Raw genomic sequence first — 26,328 nt, 5'->3', positions numbered from 1 at the left:
CACAGCGCACACATGTGTTTACTCACAGTGCACACACATGTACTCATAGTGCACACACATGAACACCCAGCGCAGACATGCACACTCTCAGCAGTTCAACAGCCAGGAGCAGATGGGACAGTTTGCTCAGCAGCCTGGTCTATGAGTGACAGGTTAGGGCTTGATGGTGGAAGGTCTCTCTCTACCCCCAGTCTTTTAAAAGTGATAATACAAACAGTATATTTTATAAATCTAGTTTCTTGGTGATTTTGGTTTTAATTTATGATTTTAAAAATTATTAATAAATATTTATTGACTAAGCACCTTTTAAAACGGCCAAAATCTACAACACTAAAACCACCAAATGTTGGCGAGCATATGGAGTAACAGGAACTCTCATTAACTGAAAAGTGTACAGCCACATGAGAAGACAGTCTGGAAGTTTCGTGTAAAAATAAATGTACTTTTATCACACTATCCAGCAGTTGTGCTCTTTGAATTACAAATGAGCTGAAAAGTTTGTCCATGCCAAAATTTGTACATAGATGTTTATGGTAGCTTTATTCATAATTGCCAAAATTTCAAAACAACCAACTTGACCTTCAGTGGGTGAATGAATAAATAAGCTATGGTACATCCTGACTATGAAATATTGTAATCACTAAAAAGAAAATGACTCTTTAAACATGAAAAACATGACAGAACCTTAAATGTATATTATTAAGTGACAGTAGTGAATCTGAAAAAGCTACTTGCCGTGTAATTCCAACAATGTAACATCGTGGGAAAGGCAAAAATAAGGTAAAAGGATCGGTCGTTTTCAGAGGTCTGGAGGAGTGAAGGCCAAATAGCAGAGCAGACACATGTCATTATGTATTTGTTCAATCCCCTAGAAACACTGAGAGTTAACCCTCATGGAAGCTGTGTGTTGATGTTGTTCATTGATTGGAACCGATCTCCTGCTCTGATGTGGGGCATTGGTAGCGTAGGAGGCTGTGCACCTGTAGGTGAAGGGGGTACATGGAAACTTTCTGCACCTCCCACTCAGTTTTGTTGTGGTGAACTTAAAACTATTCTTGAAAACATGGTCTATTAAAAATTCAAAAACAATGTATGGGCATCTATTCTATTTTAGGTCCAATACAGTTGGGATTAAATAGTAAGCATGATGAGATGGTCCCTGCCCTCATGGAGTTTGTGGGAGCCAGCCTGAAGGCTGTGTGATGAGTGATGCAAGAGTCCTAAGAATTCTGCCAGGGAAGCGGGCAGCAGTGGAAAGGGCTTCAGCGGTGGCCAGGTGCACGTTCTGTGTGCTGATAACCCTGACGTGGGCATATCTCTGAGACTCATTGACTTCATTGCAAGAAAGAGAGCCAGATAATTTCCTGCAATGTTCCTATGAGGATTAAGTGATAAATAGAAAGGACCTGGAGCAGCTCCAGACACTGGGTCCTCTTTGCGATGTTCGTGTGCCACTTGAAAAACAGAGGGCATGTTACTCAGAGGGCGCTGGTCAGTGCCTGCAGAATTTGTCACCTGCATGCTGCTATGGAGAGCTTGCCTGGCACTGACAGGTTCCTCCCGAATCTTCCGAGAGTGCAGGCATTCTCTGCAGACTCTCAGACCCAGGCCAGACGTCCATCCTCTTCTTCCATCCCCCTTTCCTCAGCCCAGACGTCCATCCTCTGCTTCCACCCACCTTTCCTCAGCCCAGACGTCCATCCTCTGCCTCCACCAACCTTTCCTCAGCCCAGACGTCCATCCTCTGCCTCCACCCACCTTTCCTCAGCCCAGACGTCCATCCTCTGCTTCCATCCCCCTTTCCTCAGCCCAGACGTCCATCCTCTGCTTCCACCCACCTTTCCTCAGCTCAAACTTCCATCCTCTGCTTCCATCCCCCTTTCCTCAGCCCAGACGTCCATCCTCTGCTTCCACCCACCTTTCCTCAGCCCAGACGTCCATCCTCTGCATCCACCCACCTTTCCTCAGCCCAGACGTCCATCCTCTGCTTCCATCCACCTTTCCTCAGCCCAGACGTCCATCCTCTGCCTCCACCCACCTTTCCTCAGCCCAGACGTCCATCCTCTGCTTCCACCCACCTTTCCTCAGCCCAGACGTCCATCCTCTGCTTCCACCCACCTTTCCTCAGCCCAAACGTCCGTCCTCTGCTTCCACCCACCTTTCCTCAGCCCAGATGTCCATACTCTGCCTCCACCCACCTTTCCTCAGCTCAGACGTCCATCCTCTGCTTCCATCCCCCTTTCCTCAGCCCAGACGTCCATCCTCTGCTTCCACCCACCTTTCCTCAGCTCAGACGTCCATCCTCTGCCTCCACCCACCTTTCCTCAGCCCAGACGTCCATCCTCTGCTTCCACCCACCTTTCGTCAGCCCAGACGTCCATCCTCTGCTTCCACCCACCTTTCCTCAGCCCAAACGTCCATCCTCTGCTTCCATCCCCCTTTCCTCAGCCCAGACGTCCATCCTCTGCTTCCACCCACCTTTCCTCAGCCCAGACGTCCATCCTCTGCATCCACCCACCTTTCCTCAGCCCAGACGTCCATCCTCTGCTTCCATCCACCTTTCCTCAGCCCAGACGTCCATCCTCTGCCTCCACCCACCTTTCCTCAGCCCAGACGTCCATCCTCTGCTTCCACCCACCTATCCTCAGCCCAGACGTCCATCCTCTGCTTCCACCCACCTTTCTTCAGCCCAGACGTCCATCCTCTGCTTCCACCCACCTTTCTTCAGCCCAGACGTCCATCCTCTGCTTCCACCCACCTTTCCTCAGCCCAGACGTCCATCCGCTGCCTCCATCCACCTTTCCTCAGCCCAGACGTCCATCCTCTGCTTCCACCCACCTTTCCTCAGCCCAGACGTCCATCCTCTGCCTCCACCCACCTTTCCTCAGCCCAGACGTCCATCCTCTGCTTCCACCCACCTTTCCTCAGCCCAGACGTCCATCCTCTGCCTCCACCCACCTTTCCTCAGCCCAGACATCCATCCTCTGCTTCCACCCACCTTTCCTCATCCCAGTCGTCCATCCTCTGCTTCCACCCACCTTTCCTCAGCCCAGATGTCCATCCTCTGCTTCCAGCCACCTTTCCTCAGCCCAGACGTCCATCCTCTGCCTCCAGCCACCTTTCCTCAGCCCAGACGTCCATCCTCTGCCTCCATCCCCCTTTCCTCCTCCCAGACGTCCATCCTCTGCTTCCATCCCCCTTTCCTCAGCCCAGACGTCCATCCTCTGCTTCCACCCACCTTTCCTCAGCCCAGACGTCCATCCTCTGCCTCCACCCACCTTTCCTCAGCCCAGACGTCCATCCTCTGCTTCCACCCACCTTTCCTCAGCCCAGACGTCCATCCTCTGCTTCCACCCACCTTTCCTCAGCCCAAACGTCCGTCCTCTGCTTCCACCCACCTTTCCTCAGCCCAGATGTCCATTCTCTGCCTCCACCCACCTTTCCTCAGCCCAGACGTCCATCCTCTGCTTCCATCCACCTTTCCTCAGCCCAGATTTCCATCCTCTGCTTCCATCCACCTTTCCTCAGCCCAGACGTCCATCCTCTGCCTCCACCCACCTTTCCTCAGCCCAGACGTGCATCCTCTGCCTCCACCCACCTTTCCTCAGCCCAGACGTCCATCCTCTGCTTCCATCCACCTTTCCTCAGCCTAGACGTCCATCCTCTGCCTCCACCCACCTTTCCTCAGCCCAGACGTCCATCCTCTGCCTCTACCCACCTTTCCTCAGCCCAGACGTCCATCCTCTGCTTCCATCCACCTTTCCTCAGCCCAGACGTCCATCCTCTGCCTCCACACACCTTTCCTCAGCCCAGACGTCCATCCTCTGCTTCCATCCACCTTTCCTCAGCCCAGACGTCCATCCTCTGCCTCCACCCACCTTTCCTCAGCCCAGACGTCCATCCTCTGCTTCCATCCACCTTTCCTCAGCCCAGACGTCCATCCTCTGCCTCCACCCACCTTTCTTCAGCCCAGACGTCCATCCTCTGCTTCCACCCACCTTTCCTCAGCCCAGACGTCCATCCTCTGCCTCCACCCACCTTTCCTCAGCCCAGACGTCCATCCTCTGCCTCCACCCACCTTTCCTCAGCCCAGACGTCCATCCTCTGCCTCCACCCTCCTTTCCTCAGCCCAGACGTCCATCCTCTGCTTCCATCCACCTTTCTTCAGCCCAGACGTCCATCCTCTGCTTCCACCCACCTTTCCTCAGCCCAGACGTCCATCCTCTGCTTCCAGCCACCTTTCTTCAGCCCAGACGTCCATCCTCTGCCTCCACCCACCTTTCCTCAGCCCAGACGTCCATCCTCTGCCTCCACCCACCTTTCCTCAGCCCAGACGTCCATCCTCTGTTTCCATCCACCTTTCCTCAGCCCAGACGTCCATCCTCTGCTTCCACCCACCTTTCCTCAGCCCAGACGTCCATCCTCTGCCTCCACCCACTTTTCCTCAGCCCAGACGTCCATCCTCTGCTTCCACCCACCTTTCCTCAGCCCAGACGTCCATACTCTGCCTCCGCCCACCTTTCCTCAGCCCAGACGTCCATCCTCTTCTTCCATCCACCTTTCCTCAGCCCAGACATCCATCCTCTGCTTCCACCCACCTTTCCTCAGCCCAGACGTCCATCCTCTGCCTCCACCCACCTTTCCTCAGCCCAGACGTCCATCCTCTGCTTCCACCCACCTTTCCTCAGCTCAGACGTCCATCCTCTGCTTCCACCCACCTTTCCTCAACCCAGACGTCCATCCTCTGCTTCCATCCACCTTTCCTCAGCCCAGACGTCCATCCTCTGCTTCCACCCACCTTTCCTCAGCCCAGACGTCCATCCTCTGCTTCCACCCACCTTTCTTCAGCCCAGACGTCCATCCTCTGCTTCCACCCACCTTTCCTCAGCCCAGACGTCCATCCTCTGCTTCCAGCCACCTTTCCTCAGCCCAGACGTCCATCCTCTGCTTCCACCCACCTTTCCTCAGCCCAGACGTCCATCCTCTGCCTCCACCCACCTTTCCTCAGCCCAGACGTCCATCCTCTGCTTCTATCCACCTTTCCTCAGCCCAGACGTCCATCCTCTGCTTCCATCCACCTTTCCTCAGCCTGCTGATGCTTACTTATCTTCTTCCCCTTGGCTGAAATGTGGGCTTTGTGAGAGATTTCCCTCAAGACATGCTCTTCTTTCTACGTGAGAAAGTCAATGCTCTTGACACCTGCGCACCATCACATCTATACCACAAATGGTGTCCTGACACCCACTTCTTCCGCAGTTTCCTGAGGCCTGACTGACCAACAAAATGACAGGCCAGTGCCAGTCACCTGTGTGGCTCTGAGGCAGAGCTCTGCTTTGGGAGGGGGTGAGCCCTGAGCGTTCATGTTAGTAGGAGCACAAACAGAGGTTGAATTTGGGACATAGATGAGAAACGCTCATCGTTCTCTGATAGCTAGGATGATTGCGATTTCCTCCTTTTCCATCTTCACTGCTCTGTGCTTGCCCTTGGGGAGGTGGTGTGGGTGCTGATTAGACCTGTGGGCATTGGAATCTAGCACCTTCTTTCAGAGCCAAGTGCTACCACAAAGGCACTCCCGGTCTGTTAAACCGCTCATCTGCTCTGTGCCCTGCTTTTCTGGGCTATAAAGTGGGTTCCATAATGGTATTTGCTTTGAGAGTCGACGTGAGGACTGAACACATTAAAGACTCCCTTGCTATGAGGTCAGACACATGGCAGGACACCCACTCGTTGCGTCTTCTGTCAGCGTCGCTGTTGTTCTCCCTTCTGTCCTTTCATTCTCCTCACCCCTCCTTCCTTCTTCCTCGACAGAACATTCGCCACAAAGAAAAGGAAGGAAGAAGAAACAGCACAACCCCCATCTGTACGATATCTATTCAAACAGAGTTTGGAACAAGAAAACAGTGTATTCCTAAATGGCGGTTCCTCAGACGTCTAGTAAGATGGGGACAGGATGAGGGCGCTGTCGTCATTGTCTTCTGTGTTAATTATTCTCCGTGCCATGATGGTTTATTTTATGTATTTGGCGGTCTATGCACACAGACATAGACACACTTTTATAAAGGTGGTGAAATGTCAAAAATATATCAATGCAATGGTGAAACTAAGATCTTGAGTGGTGGTAGTGTGGGAAAAAGGATATTGATAATCAGTTTGATGTGAACATTCTAGATGTTCATTCTAGATGTTCATTCTAGAGTCAGCACATATACAGTGTACCCCATAAATGCAGTAATGTACACAGTTATGATCTAATAAAAAATAAAATGCACGTGAAATAAGCACTTTGTTAAAAAAAGAAGCACGGTGCTTGGTACTATTCAAACAGCTTCCTGTGTATTAAATCCTTAGGGCAACCATACAAGGTAAATGACTATAACTAAAAATGCTCAAACATGCTTAATATGTTTTTAAATATTAAAACTGTTATTACAGTGAATTGTAAATGTATCTTGACTTGTTTGTCTATTCCACTAATCTGTAAGGTTCCCTCAAACCCCACATCTTTATTGAGGTTTGATTGAAAATCTAAAAGTTGTATATATATATTTAAGTTGAACATTGTAATGCTTTGATATGTAAGTATACTTTGTCTTATGATTTTCACAATTAAGCTAAAATATCTATAACCTCACAAAGTTATCATTTCTTTGGTGATGTGAACAATTAAGATCTGTTCTCATAGCAAATTTTAAGTATAAAACACACTATTATTAACTATGGCTGACATACTGTGCATTACATCTCTAGTTATTAACTATGCCCGCCATATTGTACCTCAGAGCTCTAGAATTTCATTATTATTAACTATGGCTGCTGTACTGAGCATTAGATCTCTAGTTATTAACTATGGCTGCCATATCGTATATTAGAGCTCTAGAATATCATTATTATTACTATGGCTGCTGTACTGCACATTGGATCTCTAGAATTTCATGCTAAAGTGGAAAGTTTGTACCTTTAACCAACATGTTCTCATCCCCTCCACCCCCAGTCACTGACAACTACCATTCTACTCTCTGTTTCCCTAAGTTTGACTTTTTTTGGGATTGCACATGTAAGTGACAACATGCTATATTTATCTTTCTGTGTCTGGATTGATGTTCATTTCGCTTAATGTTCTCCAGGTTCATCCATGTTCTCACAGTCAGGATTTCTTCCATCTTTAAGGCTGGACACTGCCCCATTATCATAATTTCTTCATTCCTTCATGGACACTGAGGTTGTTTCCATTCCTTGGCTATTGTTGATAATGTTGCAATAGACATGGAAGGACAGATTGCTCTATGACACACTGATTTTACTGCCTTTTGATATAAACCCAGAAGTGGGTTGCTGGTTATATAGTAATTCTGTTTTTAATTTTTAAAGGAATATTCATACCATTTTCCATAATGGTTACATCAATTTATGCTCCCACCAACAGAACACAAGGGTTCCCCTTTTTCCACATCCTCACCAACATTTCTTGCCAGTCGTGGGTTAGGTGATGGTTCATTATGGTTTTGATCAGCGTTTTCCTGATCGTTAGTGATGCTGAACTCCTTCCCATACATCTATTGGCCGTTTGTATGTCCTCTCTGCATAAATGTCTATGGAGATCTTTTGACTACTTTGAAATTGTGTTCACAATTTGACTTGTGTAAGTTATTTATATATTTTCACTATTTGACTTGTGTAAGTTATTTATATATTTTGGATATTAATTCTGTATTAGATATATGGTTTGCAAATGTTTTCTTCCATTTGTCTTTTTATTTTATTAATCATTTCCTTTGCTGTGCAGAAGTTTTTAGTTTGGCATAGTCTCACTTATTCATAATAGACATAGAGAAAACAACCTTAAAATTATGCGGAATCAAAAAAGACCCCCAATAGCTAAAACAGTTCTGAGAAAAAGAACGAAGCTAGAGGCATCATGCTTCCTGGTTTCCAATTACATTAACAAGCTGCAGTAATCAAAACCGTAGATAAAAAATAGACACGTAGACCAATGGACAGAAATAAACCTGTGCCTGCACAGCCAACCAATCTTTGGCAAGGGCACCAAGACCGTCCACTGGGGAATGCACAGTCTCTTTGACAGATGGTGCTGGGAAAACTGAACATACACCTGCAAAAACATTAAACTGGGCACAAAAATCAACTCAAAATTGATTGAAGACAAAACATGAGACCTAAAATTATAAAACTCCTAGAAAGAAATGTAAGGAATAAGCTCCTTAACAGTGGTCTTGGCAATTATTTTTTTAATTTGACACTTAGAAGCGCAGGAGACCTGTGAGGCTTTGACGGGTAGGGGTGGCGGTAATGGGCCTTGTTGGTTGTTGCCTACCCAGAACCCAGCACTGGATGTGCACATATTAATAGTATGTGTTCAGTATTTGTTTTAAGCTGAATGAGTGAATAACATATCACTCTGATTCACTGGTTCAATAATCATGTGGGAACTGGGTCAGTATGGTGTAACCAGGCAGAGACTATGTGACCATGGGGGCCACGCAGGTTATGCACAGAACAACCCAGGAGGAGCCATTTACATAAACCGAACAAAACTGTGGATCCGGAAAAGACATTCTTGGAAATTACAACAAAATAGTTTTCTTATTTGGGTGAATAATTGTTCTTAAGAGTTGATTTTAATAACTAAAACCATTGAAATACTTGAAAATTATGTATTAAACCCCCCAGGTTATAGTTTAGTTGAGAATCAAAGATACGATGTCTGTAACATTTCTTTTTTACTTTTTAAAATCATTTAAAATTTCAAGTAGGTCTTAAGGGTATGCTGTAATGGAGGGATGTGTCTAAGCAGTCCAATCAAACTGGAATGATGGCGCACCTCTCCCGCCTGACCTTTACACTCCCTATGCTCAGGAGTGAGAGGAGAATTGTGCTTGCAACTTCAGAAGGATGAGGTTATTAGGGAGATTGGATGGGTAATTTATTAGCTATCTGATTTTGGGAAAGTCACTTAACCTCTGGTGTGAAGTTCAAGTGAAATAATGAATGTTAAAATACTTAGGGAAGTTTAGGAGCTATTTGGATGTATGGTTTTATACTTAACTGTGGGTGTTGGGGGGTGAGGTGGGGGTGTCCTGCCTCGTCCCCCATCTTTCTGCTCCCGCCTACAGAGAAGGTCACGTCTTAGACTGCCTTCCTGTCTCTTCCAAGATCCCTCCGTGTGGGTAAGGGAGGGAGACTTTTTGATCAGACATGTCCACGGTCCTGGTGGGCAGGATTTACAGTGCCCCAGAGGACTCAGTCTCTCTTAGCTGGCTTGCCTTTCCTGCTGTTGTGGCCATCACACCCGCACAGGGCCTGCTCTAAACAGAGGGGCTGGTTGGCCTCAAGCTCAGCCTCTTCTTGATGGATATTCCGGCTTGGTCCACTTGGCAGTGTGACCATCTTAGATACAGTCAGAAGTGGGAAGCTCACATTCTAATTCCCAGCCTCACCCCAGCTTGCTAGAGAAACCCTGAATTGTATAATCACTCACTTGAGTCTGTTTTGTTTGTTTTCTGTCATTTTTCTTTGTGTGACCAGTTTCCTTAGCTAAAGAATCCTGAAGGGGAAGAAGGCTGAGTCACTGCAACCCTCCCTCAGACTGCCAGATGTCATTGTCCCTCAAATGTTGTTGGGGGCTGAAGTCTATGGACGTTAAAGCCTCAGGTTCTGGAATTAGAAACACCTGCCCTGGCTCCTGGCTTGACTACTCTGTGGTTTGGAAATGCGTCTGGCCTGAGTTTCTTCGTGGTGAAAGAGAAGCACATTTGCACTTGCCATGCAGAGCTTTTGTGTGGATTTCCTGTGAAAATGTATCCAACACACTGCAAAGGAGAAAGTGGGACAGTAAGTCCTCAGTAAAATCTCTTTACTTCATACCAGTTTTGAAAATTATTAAGAGTGTCTGCAGACATGTAGCATTTTTTACTCACAGTGATACTTAAACTCAAAGATAGCCTTCTCCCAGAGCAGAGTATTGAGTTAGATGTGGATTTTTGTCATTGTTATACTCATTGTTAACGTTTATTACACCGAAAGGACACAGGTGAAAGTCAGCCAAGGGCAGGGGCACATGTGGCAGAGTCCAGGAGGGCTTCCCACAGAGTTCCAGTTGTCTTCTTTCAGTGGAGTCGTGGATGGCACTAGCAGCTCCCAACAATGATATGTGACAATATGCAAGGAGATCTCTGCCCAGGGAAGCTCACCTGAGCCTTGGTGTTCAGAGTTTTTATTGGGGCTCAGTCACATAGATGTGGCAGACCCTCCAAGAGATGACAATCCCTAGCTCTTCTGAAGGTCCAGCTGAGCACAATCCAAAGCCTCTACCATAAGTCACATTGTTAGACTATCAGGCCTGGCCCAAGGCCCCGAGGGAAACAAAGGCCCTCTCACCAGGCAGAATATTCCAAGGGATTAGAGAGCACCTCCCTGGAGCCAATGGAAAAAGCCAGATCTCTCCTTAGACAAAGTTAATTCTTTATTACACATAGACCAAAGGACCTTGGACAAGATACCAAAACCTCTCAGCACCTCAGTTTCCATATCTGCAAAATGGGCATATTGGCACCATCCTCCTGGCATTGTAGGGGGGATTATATAAGATTGCATCTGTGAAAGGTTCCAGCCCAGTGCCTGGCACACAGCAGGCACTCAATGCCTGTTCAGTGAATGAATGACCAAGTGAAGGGAAGCCCACAGCCGAGCCGCTGGCACGTGGTTGGCCTTCAGGAAGGGGAGGGGTCCTTGGGCACTGTTGGCTTAGCCTGAGCCTTACACACACGTTAATAATCCCTAGCCTTGGGACAAAATCTGAGGGGTAGGTGGCCGGGGTGCAGGGTTTTTAAAAGGCAAACTGACAGCCAGCTGCTTGAATAGAGCTGAGCTCATTAGATGTAGCTTTTTTATTTTTTTTTTGAGACAGAGTTTCACTTTATTGCCCTCAGTAGGGTGCTGTGGCATCATAGCTCACAGCAACCTCAGACTCATGAGCTCAAGTGATTCTCTTGCCTCAGCCTCCCAAGTAGACTATAGGTGCCTACCACAATGCCTGGCTAGTTTTTCTTTTTCTTTCTTTCTTTTTTTTTTTTGAGACAGAGTCTGACTATATCACCCTCAGTAGAGTGCAGTGACAGTCACAGTTTACAGCAACTTCAAACTCTTGGGCTTAAGTGATTCTCTTGCCTCAGCCTCCCAAGTAGCTGGGACTACAGGCACCCGCCACAAGGCCTGCCTGTTTTTTTTGTTGTAGTCGTCACCATTATTTGGCAGACCCTGGGCTGGCTTTGGACCCACCAGCCCCAGTGTATGTGGTGGGTGCCCTATCCGCTGAGCTATAGGTACCAAGTCCCAGCTAGTTTTTCTATTCCTCTCTCTTGCTCTTGCTCAGGCTGGTCTCCAACTCCTAAGCTCAAGCAATCCACCCACTTCAGCCTCCCAGAGTAGCAGGATTACAGGAATGAATCACTATGCCTGGCCTCCATGTGGCCTTTATTTATTTATTTATTTTTGAGACAGTCTCAAGCTGTTGCCCTCGGTAGAGTGCTGTGACATCATAGCTCATAGCAACCTCCAACTCTTGGGCTTAAGTGATTCTCTTGCCTCAGCCTCCCTAGTAGCTGGGACTACAGGTGCCCACCATAATGCCCAGCTATTTTTTTGTTGCAGTTGTCACTGTTGTTTAGCAGACCCGGCCCAGGTTTGAACCCACCAGCCTCCATGTATGTGGTGGGCAATCTAACCACTGAGCCATGGGCGCTGAGCTGGTGTGGCCTTTCTGGTAAAGAGCCTGAGTCTCATGTTGAGAATGCAGAGGGTGTGAGGTCACCAGCAGATAGATACACTTTATTTGTGAAGTTAAAAGAATTCTGCCTCTTCAGAGGAAGAACCAGCCCTCATGAAGAATGGCCAAGCCTGCCCTGGGCTGAAAGGTGCCATAGTCAGGAGGTCCCCATCAGGAGGGGACAGCAAAGCCAGATGTCAACTGTGCCTTGTAGAGGACAAGTCTGGGGCAGTGTCATCTGTTGGCAGTGAGGACTCAGCTCTCATTTTCTCCTTGAAGGTGTTTTTCTCTCTCTCTTTTTTTTTTTCTAAAGGAAAGATGTGGATTTGATTGTCACCTTTCCCTTTTCAGGTGTGGACCATCTCTATATGGCTAGTTTTACCTCCCAACGCTTTTATCCACATGCATTTCTGCCCTTGCTCATGAACATGCTCTGCTTACTCCTGGTCTGTTGCCTTGTTAAGGAATTTCCACTCTGAGGATTCCCCTTCCTTTTCCCCTCCACTTCACCTTCTCAAAAGTTTCCAGGAAGTCTCTGCGTTCCATTTCCTCTTTCCGCACCTCTTCCCAGAACTGCATAATTGACTACGCAGTGCCTGCCATCTTTTAGCAATTGTAAGCTTGTTTAGTTGTTTACTCAATGCATGCAGAAAACACGATCATTTCTTTTTCATTATCTGGAGGAAGACACTGCAGTGTATTGGAAGTAGCCCGGGATTCTTTTAATGACTTATCATTGGTAATAACTAGAACATAGCCCCATTTTTTAATATTAGGGTTTAATTTGTCTTTGTGCAGCTATGTGGTGCCCTAGAGATAAACTAAATACTCCTTCTACACAGACTAGAAATCTTTAACTCAGCATGTATCCATTTTATAGTCTCTAGTTTGGATAACTTGTTAAGCCCTATTAAGTGTGAAACTAAAGATTTTTCATTGTTAAAAAGATACATTCTTACTTTACATCCTTTGTATTAACCTGGATGGAAGTGGAAGACATTATTCTTAGTAAAGCATCACAAGAATGGAGAAGCATGAATCCTATGTACTCAATTTTGAAATGAGGACAATGAATGACAATTAAGGTTATGGGGGGGGAAGCAGAAAGAGGGATGGAGGGAGGGGGTGGGGCCTTGGTGTGTATCACACTTTATGGGGGCAAGACATGATTGCAAGAGGGACTTTACCTAACAGTTGCAATCAGTGTAACCTGGCTTATTGTACCCTCAATGAATCCCCAACAATAAAAAAAAAAAAAGAAAAAGATACATTCTTGCTGTATAACCAGCTGTTATTTAGTAGAATTACTTCTCGTGGCACAAGGAAATCTAGCTAGGAATTGAAAACAAAAGAAGGCAAAGTACAATAAATGACCTTTTCATCATGGGTGTACCAAAACATTCAGTACTATTCTTTTTGGCTGAGCAGTTGTGTTACAGACAGAAATATGGACATATATAATTTGGTCCAGTGGCAACACTTATGCATTTAAGTAGACCTATCAGTGAATAGGACCACTCAGGAAAACAAATGTTTATGTTGCTGATTGCAGGTCAAATCAACTTTGCACTCACTTCACAGTCCTCTTTGAATGCGTGAGCTTTTCATTTCCCACCGATTGACCCTCTCCTGCCTGTGAACTTGGTTGGAGTTCCTGTGGTTCTTTGTGGATTGACACATCTAAAATGGTGTGATGTGTCTTGGACTTAACTGGTTCAAGACCAAGACCACAGCTGATCCCTCATAATTTTATCTCCAGTTGGGAGAAAATTCTAGAGTCCCAGGAATGAGCTTATGGGAAAATGAAGATAACACAGAGATTATCTTGCATTGCTGAATCCTCTTTTATTAAAAAATGCCAGGTATTATCCATGATTGTTAAAAAATATGATCAAAGGTCAGTGTGATTTGCTTTCATGCAATCAACCCTTCAAGGCCATGAAGGTAAATCTGAGATGACCCACTAAACCAGACCTTCAGGGTAGGAGTTCCTGGAGGAAACAACCACTAAGCCAGGGGAGCCCAACCTGTGGTCCAGGGGCTTCGTGCTCATTTAGTGGCAACATGTGCTTATCTGTGGTGTCAGATATCACAAAAAGTATTCTCAGATCTTTTTTGCTAATTATCTTTCCTTAGTGTTTGTGTATTTAATATGTGGCCCAAGACAACTCTTCTTCCAATGAAGTAGAGAGAAAAAAGGTTGGACACCCCTGGAGGAGATGTAAAGGGTAAAGGAGACTTAGCCAAGAGCAATTTCGGGGTGGTTCCTGGCCAGCTCGTTCACCACATAGAGGAGAAAGAAGTTGGAGAGTTGTGGGATTTGCAATTCATCTGTTATGATTGGGGTTGAAGAAGACAAAGGAGTGTCTGTGAATGAGTCATTGTCAACGGTTAGGTCAGATGGGTCTTGCTAGCAATTGTGAGAGCGCAATGCACAGTTACTGTGGAGTTTGTAATAAGGGGAGTGACATGGGAAATGTGTTCTTTAGAACCACCTTTCTGACCATGATGTCAAGAATGGGTAAAGAAAAAAAATGACAAGAGGTAGAGAGGTCACTTAGGAAGTTTTTACTATGAAGTGGACAGGAGATGGTGATGGCTCGCATAAACACAGTGCCGTAAGGGATAGAGAAAGTAGATGGGTTCTAGGTATAGTTTAGATTTTAAATGTGTATATCTGCCTGTTTTATTGGATACGGGAAACGAGGAGGTAAGGTATCCCGGGGTAGGAAATTGGGTGATGTGGGTGTCATTAAGGTAAGAGGAAAGAAGCATATTTTGTGGGAAAAGAAATAAATTCAGTGTGAACACAGTCTTTCCAGACAAAATGGAAACTAGGAGATTATAACAGAGAAGCCAGGGAAGAAGGGCTTCTAGAAGGGGGGAATTAACAGTATAATGCTGCCAAGAAGGTGACTCAGAAGTCTACCATACAACACAAGAAATGAAGAAAATTTCTCAAAAGAAATTGAAATATTAAAGAAGAACCAGACAGAACTTCTGGAAATGAAAAATTGGCTCCAGGAAATACTAAACACTGTGGAAAGCCTTAGGAACAGGTGCAATCAGGCAGGAGAAAGAATCTCATAACCGGAAGATAATACCTTTGTGCTAAACACGTCAGTCAAAGAAAAAGAGCAGAGAAATGAAAAGAAGGAACAAAAGCTACAAGGAATGTGTGACTATGTAAAGAGGACAAAAGTAAGAATCATAAGCACCCCTGAGGGTGAGATAACTTATTTGAGGGAATTATTGAGAAAAGTTTCTCTGGCCTTTCTAAAAATCTAGATATTCATGTTCAAGAAGCACAAAGCATACCTCTGAAGATGCAGTCACAACTCATAATCATTAGGCTGGCTGAAATCAACATGAAAGGCAATCCGAGGCGCAGTGAGGTGAAACAGCAGGTAACTTAACCAGGAAAACTGATCAGACTGATTACAGATTTTGCAAGGGAAACCCTATAAGCCAGAAGGACTTGGTGACCCATCCTCAGACCTCTAAAATAGAATAATGGCCAGCCTAGAATCTTACATCCTGCAAAACTAAGTTTTCTATAAAGGGAGAAATAAAGACTTTCACAGACAAGCAATTGCTGAGGGAATTTGTGAAGATAAGATCGACCCTTAGGAATTACGCAGACCTGCATATGCTCATAACAGCACATCAGACACCCGAAATGTAAAATCACCCTTCAGCTGAAGTTCAGAGCCCAGGTTCTGCAATGGCTCTAGAGCAGTACCTGGACTCTAGAAAACAAAGCAATAAGGGTTACCCAGCAGAATGAACAAAAGCCCACCCCACACATCTAAACTTTCAATAAATGTAAATGGCTTGAGTGCCCCACCGAAGAGACATAGGTGGGCTGATTGAATAAGAAAATAAAAAGTATCTACTGTCTTCAGGAAACATATCTAACCCACAAGGTCTCATTTAGACTCAAGGTGAAAGGTTGGGAAACAGTATTCTATGCAAATGGAAACCAAAAGAAAGCTGGTGTAGCCGTTCTTAAATCAGACAACATAAACTTTATCAAGAAAAATAAAGACAAAGGTGGTCACTATGTAGTAGTGAAGAGAACAATCCAACCAGAAGACTTAACCAAGCACCAACATGGGAGCACCAGATTCTTGAAGCAGAATTTACTCAAACTGAACAAACTGAAAGACAGTAACACTATAATTGTGGGGGGCTTCCACACCCTACTGACAGGACTGGACAGATCCTCCAACTGACATAAACAAATAGACAATGGACCTAAGCAGGACTCTAGAACAAACGGACCTCGCAGACATTTACAGAACATTATACCCCCAAACCCCCAAAGGACCAAATATACATTCACCGCACCAGCACATGGAACACTGTTCACATCCTAGGAAACAAAACACGTCTCTCTCTCCCTCTCTCTCTATATATACACACATATACACAATCAACTATTTTAAATTGCATACAATATATACATACATATATATTGTATATGTGTGTGCATATATACAGGGTGTATATATATGTGTGTGTGTATAGGGTGTATATGTGTGTGTGTGTGTATAGGGTGTATATATGTGTGTGTGTATAGGATGTATATATGTGTGTGTGTGTGTATACAGGGTGTATATATGTGTGTGTGTGTGTATAGGGTATATATATGTGTGTGTGTGTATAGGGCGTATATGTGTGTGTGTATACAGGATATATATGTGTGTGTGTGTATACAGGGTGTATATGTGTGTGTGTGTATAGGGTGTATGTGTGTGTGTGTGTACAGGATGTATATATGTGTGTGTGTGTGTATACAGGGTGTATATGTGTGTGTGTGTATAGGGTGTATATATGTGTGTGTGTGTGTGTAGGATGTATATATATGTGTGTGTGTGTGTACAGGATGTATATATGTGTGTGTGTGTGTACAGGGTGTATATATGTGTGTGTGTATAGGGTGTATATATGTGTGTGTGTGTGTACAGGATGTATATATGTGTGTGTGTGTAGGGTGTATATGTGTGTGTGTGTGTATACAGGGTGTATATATGTGTGTGTGTGTGTATATTCTTATATATCTTGTATCTTCTCAGACCACAGTTAAATAAAACTGGACATCAATTACAACAGAAACACACATTCCCTCATAAAGTCCTGGAAACTAAACAAGCTAATGCTGATAATGGTTGGTCAATGAAGAGGTAAAGATGGAAATCAAAAGATTCTTCAAACAAAATAGATGGAAATCAAAAGATTCTTCAAACAAAATGACATTGGAGACACAAGTTATCAAAATCTGTGGGACACAGAAAAAGCTGTCCTAAGAAGCAAACTCATAGCCTTAAATGCTCACATCTAAAAGGCAGAAAGACCACAAATTGGTGACCTAATGAATTTTCTCAAGGAATTGGAAAAAGAAGAGCAAACCAATCTCACACACAGCAGAAGAAAAGAAATGACCAAGATCACAGTAGAACTAAATGAAATTGAGAACAAAAGAACTATCTAGAAGATTAATGAAATAAAAAATGGGTTATTTGAAAAGATAAACAAAATTGACAAGCCCCTTGCTAGATTAACCAGAAACAAAAAAATAAGGAGTCTAAGAAACTAAATTAAAAATGAAAAAGGAGAAATCACAACTGAGTTATGGAAATACAAAATGTCATCTCAGAAAACTATAAAAATCTCTATGTTCATAAAGGTAAAAATATGGAGAAATGGACAAATTCTCGGAAACACACAACCTCCCGAGGCTCCACCAGGAAGAAATGGAACTCCCAAACAGACCAATATCAAACACTGAAATTGAAATAGCACTAAAATATCTTCCAATTAAAAAGTCCCAGACCAGATGGCATCACACAGAATTTTATCAAACCCACAAAGAGGAAATTTACCTATGCTGTGGAAATTATTCCATAACATTGAGATGGAAGGAGTCCCAACGAGATGTCTATGAGTCAATATGACTCTGATACCAAAGCCAGGAAAGACCTAACTAAAAAAACAAAACCGTAGACCAATATTCCTTATGACTATAGATGCAAAAATTCTCAATTAAAATTCCAGCAAACTGAATTTAGCACCACACACACACAATTCATCACGAACGAGTGGGCTTCATCCCAGAGATGCAAGGATGTTGCAACATGCACAAATCAATAAATGTCGTTTACCACATAAATAAATGCAAAAACAAAGACCATATCAAAAGACCAAAAACAAAGATCTTTCAATTCATGCAAATAAAGCATTTGACAAAATTCAATCCCCTTGCATGATTAAAATGCTCAACAAAATTGGTACAGATGGGATAGTCCTCAAAATTATAAAGGCTATATATAACAACTTACAGCCAACATCACATTGAAAAGGAAAAATGGAAAGCATTCCCACTTATAACCAGGACCAGAGAAGGTTGCTCACTTTCACCACATTTATTCAACATAGTGTGGAAAGTTCTCCATGGAGCAATCAGGCAAGAGAAAGAAATCGAGAGGGTCCAAATGGATAAAGAAGAGATCAAGCTATCTCTCTTTGCTGATGATACAGTCTTACATCTAGAAAACTGAAAGTTTTAACTAAGAGGCTCCTGTAATTGATACATAAATTCAGCAAAGCTGCAGGTTACAAAATCAATGTACACAAATCAGTAGCTTTCATATACACTAACAGTCAAGCTGGAGGATCAAATCAAAGATGCAATACCTGTCACAGTAGCAACAAAGAGAATAAAATACCTAGGAATAGACTTCACAAAGGAGGGGAGAGACTTCTAAGGAGAATATGAAACACCGAGTAAAGAAATTGCAAAGGATGTAAACAGATGGAAAAATATACCATGCTCACAGCGGAGCAGAATCAACATTGTTAAAATGTCTATACTACCCTAACTGATTTTTAGATTCACTGCAGTCCCCACTGAAATACCAGCACCATTTTTTTTTCAGATCTAGAAAAGAATAGTTCTGTGCTTCATATGGAACCAGTTAGGACCCTGAATGGCCAAGGCAACCTTTTATAATAAGAACAAAACAGGAGGCTTCACCTTATCAGACTTTCAGATACACTTCAAGGCCAAAGGTAAGAATCATAAGCATCCCTCATCCTTGAGGGTGAGATACCTTATTTGAGGAAATTATTAAGAACATTTTCTTTGGCCTTTCTAAAAATCTATAGGCCACAGCATGGTACTGGCACAAAAATGGAAACATAGACTTATGTATCAAAACAGAGAATCCAGAGATGAAATAATCCCCATATTCCCACTTGATTTGGCAAAACAGATAAGAACAAAAGAATCCACGTTGAATCAATGTTCCTGGAAAAACTGGATAGCCACATGTAAAAGACTGAAACAGGAACGGCACCTCTCACCACCTAGAAAAGTTAACTCACAATGGATGAAAGACTTAAACCTAAGGCAGGAAACTGTAAGAGTTCTAGAAGAAAATGTCAGAATAACTCTATTTATAGATATCAGCCTAGGCAAAGAATTCATGAAGACATCAGAGTAATCATAGCAACAACAAAAATAAATAAATGAGACCCAGTCAAATTAAAAAGCTTCTGCATAGCCAAAGACACAAACAAAAGAGCAAATAGTCCACAGAAGGAGAGAAAATATTTGCATGCGATAGATCTCATAAACAATCGATAACAGGAATCTACAAAGAACTCAAGCAAATCAGCAAGAAAAAAACAACCGAGCCTATTAAAGTGTGGGCAAAAGATATGAACCTTTCAAATGACAATATACTAATGGCCAACAAACTCGGGAAAAAATTCTCAATGTCTGTAATCACTAGGGAAATGCAAATCAAAACCACATTGAGATACCACCTAACTCCTACAAGAACGGCTTATATTAAAAAGTCCCAAAACAACAGATGCTGGCATAGATGCAGAGAGAAGGAAAGTCTAACATCCTGTCAGGGGGTCTGCAAACTAATACAACCTTTATGGAAAATTGCACGGAGATGCCTCAGAGAAGTGCAGGTAGACCTACCATATCATCCAGCAATCCCAGTACAGAGTGTATACCCAAAGGAAAAAAGGTCATTTTGTAAAAAGGACACCTGAACTTGAAATGTTTATCGCAGCACAAGTCACAATCACAAAGACCCCAGTGCCCACCAATACCTTAATGGGTTAATAAAGCATGGTTGTGGTATACGCATTCCATGGAGAACTACTCAGCCATAAAAAATGATGACCTAGTATATTTTGTGATAATGCGGATGGGACTGGAAACATTCTTCTAAGTGAAAAACCCCAAGAATGGAGAAACAAATGCTTGTATTTAAACCAAATTGAGTGCAGATATGAAAGTAAGTCTCAATAAAAATCAAGGGTGGGGAGGGAGGATGAAGGGGGCGGATAATTCATATTACCAGGCACAACGCACACTATCTGGGTGAGGGCACACTTATAATTTTGACTCAATCTGTACAAAAACAAAGTATGTAAACAAAGCAGGTGGAATCCTAATATTCTGTAATAAAAAAAAAAAAGAAGCCTAGCAGAGAAGTTCAAGTTTCAGTCAGGAAAAAACAAAAGGTTAAAGATGTATGAGTCTGAGGAGTCCATGGAAAGGCTTTCCAGGAGAGGTTTGAGGGAGAAGGAAGCAGTAAAAAAATGGGTTCCTGGAATGTGAAATGGCAACATTGTTAATAATTACAGAGCCTTGCTATGTATCTTGAACAGTGCTTTACTGATATAATGTCACTCCTTTGATACTTACATTATCCTATGAAATCCGTGCTCTAGAAAGCTGCCTTTGCAGCTGAGATAACTGAAGTCGTGAGAGGGTTAAGTCTATTTGCCAAAGTTCACACAACTAGAAAGTGGCAAATTCAAACATAGACCTCAGAATCTTTTTTTTTTTTGCAGTTTTTGGCCGGGGCTGGGTTTGAATCCGCCACCTCCAGCATATGGGGCCACCTGCGGCCTACTCCTTTGAGCCACAGGCGCCGCCCCAGACCTCAGAATGTTGCTTGTAACTAGCAGTGATACTTCTGCCCAGACACCACGTGCAAATACCATGAAGAGAAGATGCAAGAAACAGCGGGTGGCCGCACACACTTGTCTCCTTGAAGTTTGATCCTGTGACTCACATCCTTTGAATCCCTTGCTGGTTGTCTTCTGATTGGGTTGGGGCAGCGGGAGATTGGCAGGCAGGAAGAGAGAGAAGGTCCCCTTTTCTTGGTGCCCATATGTGGTGACAGCTGCTCATCTCCTCATCAGGGTTCCAGCTTTCACCGAGCTCTGGTAAAGCATCTCCTCTCTCTGTCCCTTCAGCCACGGGGTGGGGAGTAACTGCTTCCAGCTGTTGCTGGTCTCCAGGTTCTTCACAATCCCTTGTTTATCCCTTAGCTCTGTCCACACCTCTCTAAGTGGGGGCCTTCATTAAAGTCTCCCGTTTAAACCACCTGGGAATGAATTATGCCTTCTGCAGTGATCCTGAGTAATAGAGGCAATAGCCAAGGGCACCAGGGACACTAAGACTGAAGATTTAATTGGCCGCAAAGCCTGTACACTCCATCACTATAAATAATAATTATGCGCGTTATAACACTCACAGTTGTTAGCACTTTACGATTTATAAAGTGCTTTCACATAAGTTATATCATTTAAGTCAAGAAATAATCCCCAATACTAAGTCCTATTGTTTACATTTTAGACAAGCAAACTGAGACTCAGAAAAGTTAATTTGCCTAAGGCCTCCCAGGTGACAGGGCTGAGCCTCCAAACCCAGGTCCCTGGGACCAAGACGGGCATTCTCCCCACCACCTCATCTGCTTCCTACTCGGTAGTGAGATGACAGAATGCCGTTTCTGCAAAGCCTCTTGCAGTGGGCAGGCCAAGAATGTTTAAATCATGTCAGAAATCTCCATGGACTCTGTTTTGCACCATAGCCATAGTCAGATTCCCGTGAAACAAAACCTCCCTCAACCTTCTGGGACCTGTCTCCTGTATGTAGGTTGAAGAAGACTAAAAAAGCTTGCCAACTTCACTAATAATATCAGTATAAAATGTGACCTCATAAATGATCTCCAGTGGCTAAAAATAACTGGACAAAATACTAACCAAATCCCTCACAATGCCAAGACATCAATCATGCTGATGATTCCCTCCAGCTCACTCCTTGGGCCTGCAGCCCTTCTCCAAAATACTGGACCCTTCTCGTGTGAACTCTGCTTATTTCTCGAGATCAGTATCAGTTGACTATAGGTTGAGATTCAATACCATCTTTTCAAGTCCTACATGTATCATCTCATTCTATTTCTCATGGCAGCTTGGAAAGGCAAGATGTCTTTGTTCAAGGCCCTAGGGCCAGCAAGTGAGCGGGTGGAATACAACTCAGGTGTCCTGTTCCCTTTTGGAAATCCAATCTTTTGATTCTTCTGCCTGAGGGTAGCAAGAAGTTCCCACAATTTCTTCCCCTTCCTCTTCCTTTCCTCACTATGTCTAGTGGAAGCTTGAAGAGGCCTAGAGTTCATGAAGTTGAATCTGTTGATTCAGTCCCTGAGCGCGTGGAAGGGGGTCTTCCCAATAAATAGGGAATAGGGTCCAGACCCAGGCCTCCTCCTTGTCTTCCCTGAAATGCTTAGAGAGAAAGAAAGCCTGAAACTTGTTCATTGGGTAATGAGGCAATAGGTCTGGCCAACATCCTCACCAAAAGTGCCCCTGAATGACTGTGTTTTAATCTAGTGCCCCAGCCTGAGCAGAATCTCTCTCTAGGAGTGACTATGACAGTGGAATCAGTAGAGATTAGCTACCGTGCTTACTATTGCTTGTTGCCTAAATGATCTGAATAGCATAGCAGCCTCAGGGTTTATATCCTTCTGGATAAGTAATGATTCATTAGTTGTCAGACAATTGTTTTTGAGGGGAATCTTCAATCTCCCATTGTGACAATAATTCAACAGAGATACAGAGAAGGGAGCCATTGAATAAACTCACAGATATTTTGCAAGGAGCCCCAGCTTCTCAGTTCAACCCAAACATGCTCTCTTGCCGTATAACCTGGCTCTGATTTCCCTCCTGCACCCCGAGTACAGTTGCACTGAACCATTCCAAGCTCTTTGAGAGCACGATAGATTCCTGTTCCTGTGGATTAGTCCTGCAGTGAACTTTCATGCTTCTCCGTTTGAGAAATGTCTGCATTTATTTTAGGACCTGATTCAAAAGTCATCTTCTCTCTGGAGCCTTCTCTGATCCCTTCATTGTCCCTACTGCTCTAAAACTGATCACCTTTTTCTGTGCTTTGTAAGAAATGATGGTTTACCCTTAGTGTGGGGCTTATTACCTTATGGAACGCAAGCTGTGTGCCTTCCTGAAATCTTGATAAACTCCTCAAGGGCATTGGCTGTGCCAAAGTGTCTGCTCAGTGGAAGCTAATGTCGGGGTAAGGGATGGAATGCCCATCCTATAAGCTGAGGACTCTAGGATTCAAACATTCTCTGATCTTCACAAAGCACTCCAGGCTGTGGTTACACAAAGGTAATTTATATCTTTGCTCTCAGATAGGACCAAGCTTTGGCTGAATGCCCAACAATATAGTGGACATAAATTAACAGAGAGCAATTTACAGTCTGTCATGTCTTATTGCTTAATGAATTTGTCAAAAATCATATTACTCTGAAAATTATGGCAAGGAGGGTCCATGGGGCTTATGTCTTTAAGAGTGAGATTGTTCTAGCTTCACCCAAGCAAAACTGCCACACTATTTTCTTCTTTTTAATATAGCAACCAGAATCTTTGAGCACTTCTGTTTATTTATCAGATCTCTGTTGACCTTCATTTTGCATGAGGACTACCAGGAATGACCTTGGCCAGTTTGTGAATACCCAGTAACAGTCCACCTACTGTCAGAGCCAAGAGTGATCTAGGAGTCTGTCTTAAACTCCTGATTCTGTGCTAATATGATGTCATACATTTCTAGCTGATGCTCACACTGGACTTTATTACTCACTTTTCAAACAAAGCCAAAGCCTGGTCCTCTATTTTGAGGGTCCCAGGTAGAACCCCTTTTGAGCTGTGCCCCAATTTCTCCTCTACCCCCTTTCTTCCCATTTCCCCCCTTTTCTCCATCCATTTGCTCCACAAACCTCTCCAAACCTTTGTTCTCTTTTGTTCCTCAGAATATATGTCCTCTTTGATTCTGTTTCACAAGATAATGAGTCCTACTTGGGTTTCTCTGTGCTTTAGTCTCCTTATTGGTAAAATAAGATTAATAACAGCTAACTCACTGGGTTTGTGTAAGGATTAGTATGCCTGGCATTCATTCACACACCGTTCATCCATCCACCTGTGCAGGAGTCATTCATTCATTCTGTAAACATTATTGGAATACCTAAAACGGACCAGGCCCAGTACTTGGTGTTTAGGATACACAGCATTCAGGAACTCCAGACCCTGCTTCAAGGACCGTGGAGTCCCCCAGGAGAATTCACAGCAATCTTCTTAGAGCTCCCAGGAGTGCATGGAAGGTTGCCACGGCCCTGTCCTGGGGACAAAGCTGCCCCTGGCTGTGAGGCCACAGTTGATAGTCAAAAATGATGAAGGAGCTGATGGTGGGAGTGGCAGTACTAGCCATAGTAGTTTCCTCTCTCACTTTCTCTTTCTCTTTGACCCTCTTTTGATTTCTTTCTGTGTATCTTTCCCTTTTTTTTACATTGCAGATTGTTATCCTTTTCACTTTATTCCTCTTTATCTTATAATTCTTTTTAGGACCTGCATTAACTGATGGCTGATTAAAACACAATAGGATCTTTCTCTTACACATTTTTCTTAAGGAAAAATCTCTCCAATGGCACCTGAACATATGAAGAGCCAGGGCTGGGTTGCAGATGGGTGGGGGCTGCCCCTGAGGTGGCAGATGCCCCCAAGCAGCTCCCTGGCTCATCCTGTGATCTGTCTGGTTGGCCAAATGGAAGGCGGCCAGGCACCTAACGGTTAACTGTGATCTTTTTCTTTTTTTCCGCCTTCTCCATTTCATTTCAATCTCTTTGTTCCATGAAACCAAAGAGCTAATGGCTGGCGAATTTATTATGACCCATTGTTTGGTTTGTGGAATAAACCAATTCTTCCCCTTTCTGTGTTCTGACTCCCCCTTTTGTCTGCAATTTTATTTTACAGTTCTTTTTGTACACATCCAACACATGCTGAGGTTATTGAGAAGCACAAATTACACAGAATTCAATTTGCATTTCTATTGAGGGCCCGTCCCAGAGTCCTCAGTCAGGCAGAGTGCCCACTGACTCCTGCCTCCCTTACTCTGCTCCTCCCGGCACCAGCACGGGCAGGCTGCCCCTCCACCACTCCCTGCAGACATGGCAAAGTGCCTTCGTGGACGGTTTGAGCAGAGTCACAGGGTAGAGGACAACGAGCTGGGCTTTAGCAAAGTTCAGCCACAGTCACCTGGAGTATCTGAGTGGGCAAGGTTGAGAGAGAGAGGTTGGAAACAGAAATAGGAGTCTGGTTTAGCACTGCAGTGACTGAGAAAGTGTAGGTGCTGGCATCAGACAGGGTTAGATGTGAGTCCTTACTCTGACCAATGCTTGCTAAAAAACAACAACAACAACAACTTTTTATTTTGATGTTAGTTCACGGGCAGATATAAGAAATGAAGCAGAGAGATCAAGTGGACCCTCCACCTGGTTTCTCTCATCATTTGCCTTTTGCCCTTGGGCTAGTTTCTTAATCTATCTAACTTTCACTTTCCTCATCTGTAAAGTAAGAGTAATAATACCACATAACATGTAGAGTTGTTTTAAAGATCTGAGAAAGCACAGTAGTAGAACCCAGCTTGCCCTCAGTATGCAGATCTTCTCCTCAGAACCAGTTATAGAAGGGTATATAATATATATTACTATATCCAGGATATATTATATACCCAGTATATAAGGGTAGCCAAATAATTCTGATGAGTAGAGAAATATTAATCTGGAGAGTCTCTAGCAGTATATCGAGAGACTATTCGATCTTAGTCCTATCATGAAAAATAGAATACTTTTATTTTTTTAATTAATTTATTTTTTTAATTAATTTATTTTTATTGTTAAGTCATAGCTGTGTACATTAGTGCAATCAAGGGGTACAATGTGCGGGTTTCATATACAATCTGAAATATTCTCATCAAACTGTTCAACGTAGCCTTCATGGCATTTTCTTAGTTACTGTATGTAGACATTTGTATTCTGCATTTAGTAAGTTTCGCCTGTACCCATTCTAAGATGCACCGTAGATGTGGCCCCATCCATTACCCTCCCTCCACCAAAACCTCCCCCCCTCCTTCCTTGGCCCTTTCCCCATAGTCTTGTGCTACAGTTGGGTTATAGCCTTCATGTGAAAGCTATAATTTAGCTTCATAGTAGAGCTGAGTACATTGGATACTTTTTCTTCCACTCCTGAGATATTTTGCTAAGAAGAATATGTTCCAGCTCCATCCATGTAAACATGAAAGAGGTAAAGTCTCCATCTTTCTTTAAGGCTGCATAATATTCCATGGTATACATGTACCACAATTTGCTAGTCCATTCGTGGGTCGATGG

At 43.8% G+C, this 26,328-nt stretch overlaps 1 long non-coding RNA gene across 1 annotated transcript in view; it reads left to right on the top strand.

The window, feature by feature from the left end:
• The window catches only part of LOC128575221 (uncharacterized), a 156,842-nt gene extending 135,975 nt beyond the window's left edge, over positions 1-20,867 (top strand). The window contains exons 3-5 of the long non-coding RNA XR_008376953.1: positions 5,809-5,934; positions 9,544-9,849; positions 20,663-20,867. This is a non-coding gene — a long non-coding RNA (uncharacterized LOC128575221). The remainder of the gene's footprint in view (positions 1-5,808; positions 5,935-9,543; positions 9,850-20,662) is intronic.
• Positions 20,868-26,328: the final 5,461 nt, after the last annotated feature.

The sequence above is a fragment of the Nycticebus coucang genome, chromosome 22 (genome assembly GCF_027406575.1).
Source record: "Nycticebus coucang isolate mNycCou1 chromosome 22, mNycCou1.pri, whole genome shotgun sequence".
NCBI lineage: Eukaryota > Metazoa > Chordata > Mammalia > Primates > Lorisidae > Nycticebus > Nycticebus coucang.
This window is presented reverse-complemented; position numbering and strand designations above follow the sequence as displayed.